Below are 8,468 nucleotides of genomic sequence, written 5' to 3' on the forward strand. Positions count from 1 at the left end.
CCACCCTGATTCTCTCACTCGTACTCTCTCTTTTTCCATCCCTTCTACAACCTCCTGGCTGTAACACTCTTCGGTCCCTGGGGTGTACTGTCCAGGTGAGAGGGATCATAACAATAGTTGCCATGGTAAGATAGCAGCAGCAGCCCAAACACACCTGATGACGCTAGTCCATCATTTATTTTTCTCTGTCTCTTTCCTTCCACTGTTCTTCCTCCATCCCTCAAATCCTCCTCATTTTACAAAAACACCATCTGCTTTTTTTTCCTATTTCACTCTGTTTTGTTTTGAGTTCCTTCTGCACATACAGCATATAATCCAGAAAAATGCAGTTCCCATGGGCCACGCTGGCCCATGATGATATTGACCAGACACAACTTGCCCGCCCCCATCTGTTGCCCTCGTTCCAGACGCCCATGTGTACACAAGTATGACACTTATAATGTACAGCAAACAACGCTGAATTAACCCAAAAAAGAAAACAACAGCCCCGGAGCTGCTGACCTCGCAGATGTGCCAAGAGGGACGCACACTAATCCTCCCATCCCCGCAAATTACCACACAAACAAACACACACACACACACACACACACACACACACACACACACACACACACACACACACACACACACACACACACACACACACACACACAACTTTTAAGATACAGACTCTCCCGATACGCAGCATCTGCCTTTCACAGATAATTACACCCCACCCTCCCTTATCCTCATTTTGCTCCCCATATCCATCGTTTCCAGGCTGGCAAGATACTTGTGATTGTCAATATGGAGAATGCACGCGTCATCGAAAATCCAGGCATTGTGTTGTTGTTGTTGTTTGTTCTCCATCCATCCTCTCCCGCTAATGTGAATCACAAGGGGGGGAAGACAAGGACTTGCAATGACTCATGTGAGCCTCATTGAGCAGGGCTAAGAGGCTAACTGAGCTCATATGGTGATGATAAAAGAGCCGTCCAGCCGTTAAGTGGTGCTAATGAAGTTGGCCATTTTGTTTTTATTTTGTGTGGCTTACACAAAAAGAACTGGCAAAAGATCCCTAAAATCCTTTACAATCCTGAAATGCAGCTAGTTTTAACTTGTGTGCAGACATTCAAATAATTTGTAACACATCTGATTTAGAAAAACAATGTAATGTGATGTATGGAGCAAAACAAATTATTCCAAAAATAAAATTGCATGAAAACTAAAATCATAATACACTATACCCACATACCCGCAATGATAAAATGACAACTCTCCATTCTATAGTCCGTTTTCTTGTGCTATATTTGAACAAAAAGTGCAAATCTTACTGACAATGTTTCTCCAAGAAAGGTGTTTGCAGCAGGGGAAATGAACAAAAGACACATTCTACTTGTAAATAGAGCTGCTTCTCATATTTAAATCCAAATCCTGTCTCGTATCCAATTCGTCAAGATTAAAAGTGAATTCACTCAAAAATATTTCAGGGCAGAAAGGTGCTCTTCTGTTTTATTTATGAGCAGCTGAGAGGCTGCTGCAGGGCATCCCCATTGGTGCCAGGGTTTGTTAGCAGATAAACAGGGACGGATTCAAACAACTCACAAAGAGAGTCAGGAACAGGCTGAGAACAAAAGGTGAGGGTTGAAGAGGACAAGGAAAGGTGAGAGGTAGGGTGGGGGAGGGTAGAGAAGAGAGTAAGGGAGGAAGGTCATTAGGTAAGGTGGAGGTGAACAGAGCTGACAGCAGGGGAATATACAAGCTCACAGAGGAGTCACAAGGGACTCCGCCACCACTTAACTCAAGGCATGTGTCTGGCTGTGCCACACGCACACACACGCGCGCACACACACACACACACACACACACACACACACACACACACACACACACACACACACACACACACACACACACACACACACACACACACACACACACACACACACACACACACAGCCTCTTCACATCAAAATGATGACTGTAGGTGCTCTGAATCTGACGTTCTTTCTGCTCGCTGCAAGCAGCTAAGCACAATAGGCAGAGTTCATATATAGGTCATTTCTTGAATTCACAAAGAAGTACTTAAGTAAAATATGTATAGCTAGTTCAGGTATATGAGGTGTGTATGTAAGGCATTACTAATAACACAATGCAAAGGAAAAATGCTAAACTAAAGTCACCTTACTGGCCGTTTTACCGGCTGATGATATATTGGTCAAATATTGGTCAAATATTGATAAAAATCAATAGTGATTTGACACATGTATTTAACTGAACATTTAACCAAAAACAAAAACGTTTCCTAACCTTTACCAAAGGGCTAAAGCTAGACTCTGGATGGAAATGTCTATCTCCTCAAGGGCTTACTTGCGGTATATTTATGTAGCTAATCCTCATACTGGAAAATATACTTTCTCCCACAAAGGAAAATTGTATAACACATGTTTAGTATTTTAAACGTATTACTAAGAGACTGAATTGCTCTGTCTCGTAAATAACCTGGTATAGCATATGAATGCACAGCCTGCTCATAAGTCTGGAGATTGTTGTCTGGTGTATTGTACAAGACACTGCAAATACCAAAACAGTGCCGTTTCCATCAGGGGCGGACTGGGACTACAAATCAGCCCGGGACTCTCGACCGGCCCACTTCGGTACCGCCGGCCCACCGCGGTACCGCAAGTAAATACCGCTAGTAAATTGTCGACGGGGCTGGTGGAATTGTATTTTCACTGGCCCCACCATTGTAACCACTGGCCCGGAGCATTCGTCCAAAAAAAAATCGACTAATAATGAATCAAATTAACACATTTGTTGCAATAGTAATTTATTCACTAACTACATTACTACAACATTTGAATCATCAGTTCTTCCTCATTTTCCTCAATTGTTCATATTTGCTTTATTAAAATAATGATATTGTGGTCATTGTTTAAAAATACGTCTGCTATTATTATGAGTATTATTTGTATAATGCACTTTCTGCCTTCCTGTCATTAGGAGTTAGACATGTCATGGCTATGTAATTGATTTGATTAGAACCTTCATTATCCTAAACTGCTGGCACATTTCGCCAATACCTTTATATTGTCTACTCTTCACTTACTTGTCAGCATGGTCGGCATTGATGTACAGAGCCGACAGAAGACCTTGTTTATATTGGCATCATATTGAGAGGTGCAGCCAGTGACGCGTCCTAAAACCAGGAAGTAAGCTGCTGGTTCCCTCGACAAAAAGCAATGGGATTTCTCCTCACAGTTTTGGAAAATAGCTGGAAATAAGGTCTGTGGAAAACAAACCTGTTTGATAAATGCACGTTTTGTTCAGCCGGATAATCTCCACATGTCTACCCTACTTTTATAATTTTCTAATCATAAATCTAATCGATAGATTATAAAAGGGTTTTAGGACGCGTCACTGCACAACTATCGATCCATCGATCAAGCTGGCTGAAACTTTCTCTCCCTCTTCTTCTCATGCTCCCTGTCACTCTCCTTTAACTCCTCCGGTAACTTTCTTTTATTTGAAGATTGTTTTTTGCCCGGTGCTTGGCCGGTTACCGCTGGTATTAAAAACATTTTGGCGAATGGTTAGGTGGCGCGATAGTCTGTAGTGAAGGAGCGCGCTCCCGTTCACGGGAGCCTGCTCGCACTGTGCTCCGCAGCAAACTGTTTGCTTTTCACCCAACAACGACAACCGACTCACGGAACTCTATGCTCTAGCGTTAATAAACGAAACAATTTAACAAAATTGCTAGTCAAAATACCAATACAACAGGACACATTTTTTTTTTAAAGCAATATTTTTAGTGGCCCGAGCGGGCAAATGGAAAGTACGTTATGCTGGCCCGGGGTGTCTAAATAGTGCTTCCGGGCCAGCGGGCCATTTATAATGTCGAGCCCTTACCGGCCGGCCCACATCTTCCGACCGGCCCGCTTCAGTACCGGCCCATCGGGATTCGTCCCGAACGTCCCGATGGCCAGTCCGCCCCTGGTTTCCATCCAACTGTGCACATTTACAAACCCTGCTAATCAGATAGTGGTCTCTAGCGGTGAGAATCACCACACATTTTTGCATGTGATTGTAATTTTTCTGCATACCTCAATAAGATTACGTTTTTTGGCGCATTCTCTCATTCTTCTTTCTGGCCATCTTTGTTTCAACCCACTGCAAATACAGATGATCTCATCAAAAGAAAAGAAAAACTGGACAAAAAAAGGAACTGTTACCCAAAAGTGTGTTTATCGGTCAGTCTTCAATTTAAATAAATGAGTCTGGGAGTTTCCTTGGTCTGAAGAAAACATCCACCATACTCAGAGAATTGGTTTAGCTCTGCAGCTGAAAGCCAGACCAGATAAGAGAACTATGAAGAGGAGTTTAGAGGATGACAACAAGCCACCAAGCAGCATATGGAATTTTAATTGAGCACTGTGTTTGGTTTGCAGCACTGACTAATTAAAGGGTCACAGTCATTTTGGTCGACACTCTGTGCTTTGACAGGGTTTGACTGGGTGCTTTGATTGTGTGAAGAGAGCATCATTTTGTTGATGTCTGATAAACTATGAATTAAAAAAATAAACAAAGGAGATAAAAACAGCTTTCAGCTCTATTCACAATAAAAAGCAGGAAGTTAGCCTTGATTTGGAGTCTTTTTCATGTGGACGCAACTCTGTGGTCAAAGGTCAAATGTCCGGCTCACTATAACCTCAGATCCGTCCCATTCTTGTCAATGTGATATTTCAGGACCATATTGAGGGAATTTCTTCAGAGTTGGGACCAATGTACACTTGGACAGGAGGTTGAACTGATTAGGTTTTTTTTGACAAAAAAGGGTCACTGTGATCTCACTAAACATGGTTTTGGCAATAACTCAAGAAATAATTAGCTAAATATCACAAATGACAAGATAACATATAAGTGAGTTTGGATGGACATAGATGTACTGTAACTTTGTAACTTGGCTGACAGAGGCATACAACCGCGAGGCAGTAAATCTAGTTGTTTTTTTTAAATGTACAAGCGTAGGTTCCAAATAGCCTCCATCTCAATGTGAGAAAATCTGCTTACAGTTCTGTTTCATATGGATGTTGAGAGATGTATCCATAGATCTCCTAATTTTGCTCTCAAAGTGCACCAGATTGATGCTTTTTTTTTTAACGGGGGAGCATGCCCCTAGAGGAGATTAGGTCCGTCCCCCACTTAAATCATGTTCACATGGATAGGATACTAACACATTTGCACACATCATGTGTCCATATCTTTCTGTTTTGGTGTTCATGCCACAACAGTGCGCATGCATGCATGCGCGAGTCATGGTAGAATATCTGGATTAAGAGGTTGCTTTTTCTTTGCACAGTATGAAAGAAAGGCGAAATGAATGGGCTGTGATTTTAGTTTTTTTCAGAGGTTGAGTTCGAGTACGACCCTCGGAGGATGTTGTAAAAATTGAAAAGGCCATTGAGAAGAAAAAGGTTCCCCACCCCTGCTCTAATCTATCTCTGTAAAAATCTGTGTAATATCAATTGATTTTATTTCAACAATGTTTATAACATCAATATGGTGAACTAAATAAGGCTGAAGAAGTGCAAAAGGATGTGTTAGGTCTTACATTCTAAATTAGTCAGATCTTATCCTCCTTCCAGGCCCGGACTGGCCATCGGGAGGACCGGGAGATTTCCCGATGGCCTGGCCTGTTAAATGGCCTGCTGGCCTGAGGAATCTTTTTTTTTATGTATGTATTGTGAACGCAACGCTGCGCAAATGTGCGTCTGACTCTGCCTCACAGAGGGTGACTGGCTGTCTACATGATGTGGCCTGCCGACATGGCCACTTTCATACAGATCATACACTAATGCCCTCGATTGGTCTATGTGTGTCATTCAAGCTCGGGAGGGTGTGTATGTGTGGCGCGAGCGAGCGAGAGAGAAAGCGCGCGCACCGGTTACGTTTATTGTTGTTGTTAGCATCTGGTGCTAGCTAGCTGCGCTAACGGATATAATGAGCTGTCAACAAGGTGGAGGAGAGTCCTCTCCTGTCAGACTGAGAGACTGATAACTACAGCTCAGGTGAGGTAAAGGACTCTGAGTGTTTAGATAGTTAACGACTTTGAGGATAGTGAGTGCCAAAAAAAAGTCCTCACTACCAGAGGTAGTGATGGGATTTATGGCTCTTTGGAAAGGGAGCCGATCTATGCCTTCAGCTTCCAATTCAAGATCAAAAAGACGTTCAAGAAAGTCTTTTATTAAAAAGACACAGGTATAAGCGAAAACATACCCCACCACTGATTGACTGTGTGCCAGACTAATGATCCAATACTCTGCATTGTAAACACTGACACAAGTGCGCCATATTCATGTCAGTGGTTTTTATACCTCCGCAACAATCTGCGTTTTACAAAATACCGAAAAAACCTGATACCACTTGTTATGACAACACATCTGTCTCCCACCAAAAAAGAGAACCCACACACATCACTACTCGAACACCTGGTGTATCACTCTCCTGTCTAAAAAAATGATTGTTCGCCCACACACACACACAGCTGCTGCTCCAGTACACGACACACTAAGGATAGACAGAACATCACAAAAAGTAGGGGCGGGTCTTCATGGGAAAAATCACACGCCTGTTCTGCAACAGACGCGGGCCTACGCATGCCACGCGCGCCCAGAGAGCGACATGAACGATACCACACATATATTCCGGCGGCCACCCGCCCAGAGGAGACACACGCTTCCGTCAGCGACGCACCAACACTTCAAAAGCGCACGCCTCACACCGGGGACCACCCGCACCCACGACACCGGCCCGCCGCCACAATCACGCCGGACACACACCACACACAGGACCCACCACATACGACTAAAAATAACACATTTAAATAGCCACTAGCTGCAATTTAATGAAAATACGCAGACAATATCTAATATGCTAGGCGCACGCTGCCAATAACATGTTTTATTGGTAGGCCAAACACCAACACTGAGTTTAACAACGAATATTCATCTTTGTATTGTGTTTCTATGCTATCCTCAGCATTCCAGTAGCATAAAACCAAAGAACATATGCAGTTTTCTGAACTTCACCCGGCACCAGGCTGGATCAGTGAAGCTATACATGCTTAATGAGATACTTGTGGGCCTGCCCTGGCTGCTGCACAATAGACTGAAGTGTTCAATATCAACATTTGTACATCCGATTGCATGAGAAGCGGACAGTGCTCACTGTCAGTCTGTTTCTCTCCGCTTGACTTGAATGTGCTTTCATACCATAGAGAAGATTTGCTCCTCGCAGATGTAAGTGCTGCCAAACATGCTGGCCATTGACTAGGCAAAATCCCTGAGGAGTGGAAAGCGGGACTCGGGTAGCAGTCCCCAAAAGGAAATTCCCCTCCTCCTTGGGCGCATTGCTGAAAGGGGTCTTGGAACTGTAGTCGCACATTTCAAGCTGCAAACTCAGGTGGGCTGGCTCGATGATTGCAGCCGAGAGGGTGGTTTTAAGTGAATAACTCGATGCGTGGCTGCATGGTGTGGAAATCTTGAAAAGCGCTTCTTTAAAACTGGCTGCAGTGTTTCTATGATCGGCTACTGTACTTGGGTAATGTTTTCTCACATTCGGCGGGCATCTTTGCGCATCTCTTCACATGATTGGAGAGTGGTCGCCAGATTAAGGACGGATCCGGGACCTGAAATCCGTCTTTAAACCGAGAAGTCAAGTTTAGTAAACAAATGCGTTCATGTCGCATATAGACCGCCGCGGTTTGGCCATCTTTCTGTAAGGCGGCGCATATTTCAGGTGAGAGATTAAGATTGCGAGGGTAATGTCCGCAAGGAAATGCCAATGTCGACGGAAAATCTGTATTCCTGAGTTTTTGCGCAGTACGCACTTGTTAAATCAACATTGGATGGTGTCCTCTAAGAAGCACAGGGATTTCGCGCGTAGGCGCAAAAAAACTCTTCTCCAAGCTTTTCCACGGCCCTCATCCACCTTATCTCTGTGTGCATCTTGTTAAATCAAACAGTACTCGGCGTTTTTTTTTCAAACTTTTCATCCAAAAAAAAAGGCGCTATAAGAGACCTGTCCGTGATTCGAGAAGACAGGTTTCCTCCTGATGAGATTAAGTAGTTCACTTGGGTAACTTTAATCATTTGACCAAATGGCTTAAACAGTTAATTGATTTGGCCAAAAACAACAAGAGCCTCACTGCCCAATATTCAAAACGAAATTTTTGATTTTAAGCCCCTGAAAAATTTTTTTTTTTTTTCTTTTAACAAAAGAATAAAAATGCCCACATTCAAACATTCTTAAGAATTAGCTTAACAATAATGTATCACCTTGATTTTATGCAATGCAGTGGCATATCGGAAACAGCTTCCCAACGCCACTTCTGGGGCGGAGGAGGCGGCGGATCCCAGTGCGCTTTTTCCTTGCAATTGCCTGGCGCCAAAACCATCGGTTAACAACAGCCGCTTGAGAGCTGTGAAATC

The sequence above is a fragment of the Notothenia coriiceps genome, unplaced genomic scaffold (genome assembly GCF_000735185.1).
Source record: "Notothenia coriiceps isolate Sejong01 unplaced genomic scaffold, NC01 NC01_scaffold00032079, whole genome shotgun sequence".
NCBI lineage: Eukaryota > Metazoa > Chordata > Actinopteri > Perciformes > Nototheniidae > Notothenia > Notothenia coriiceps.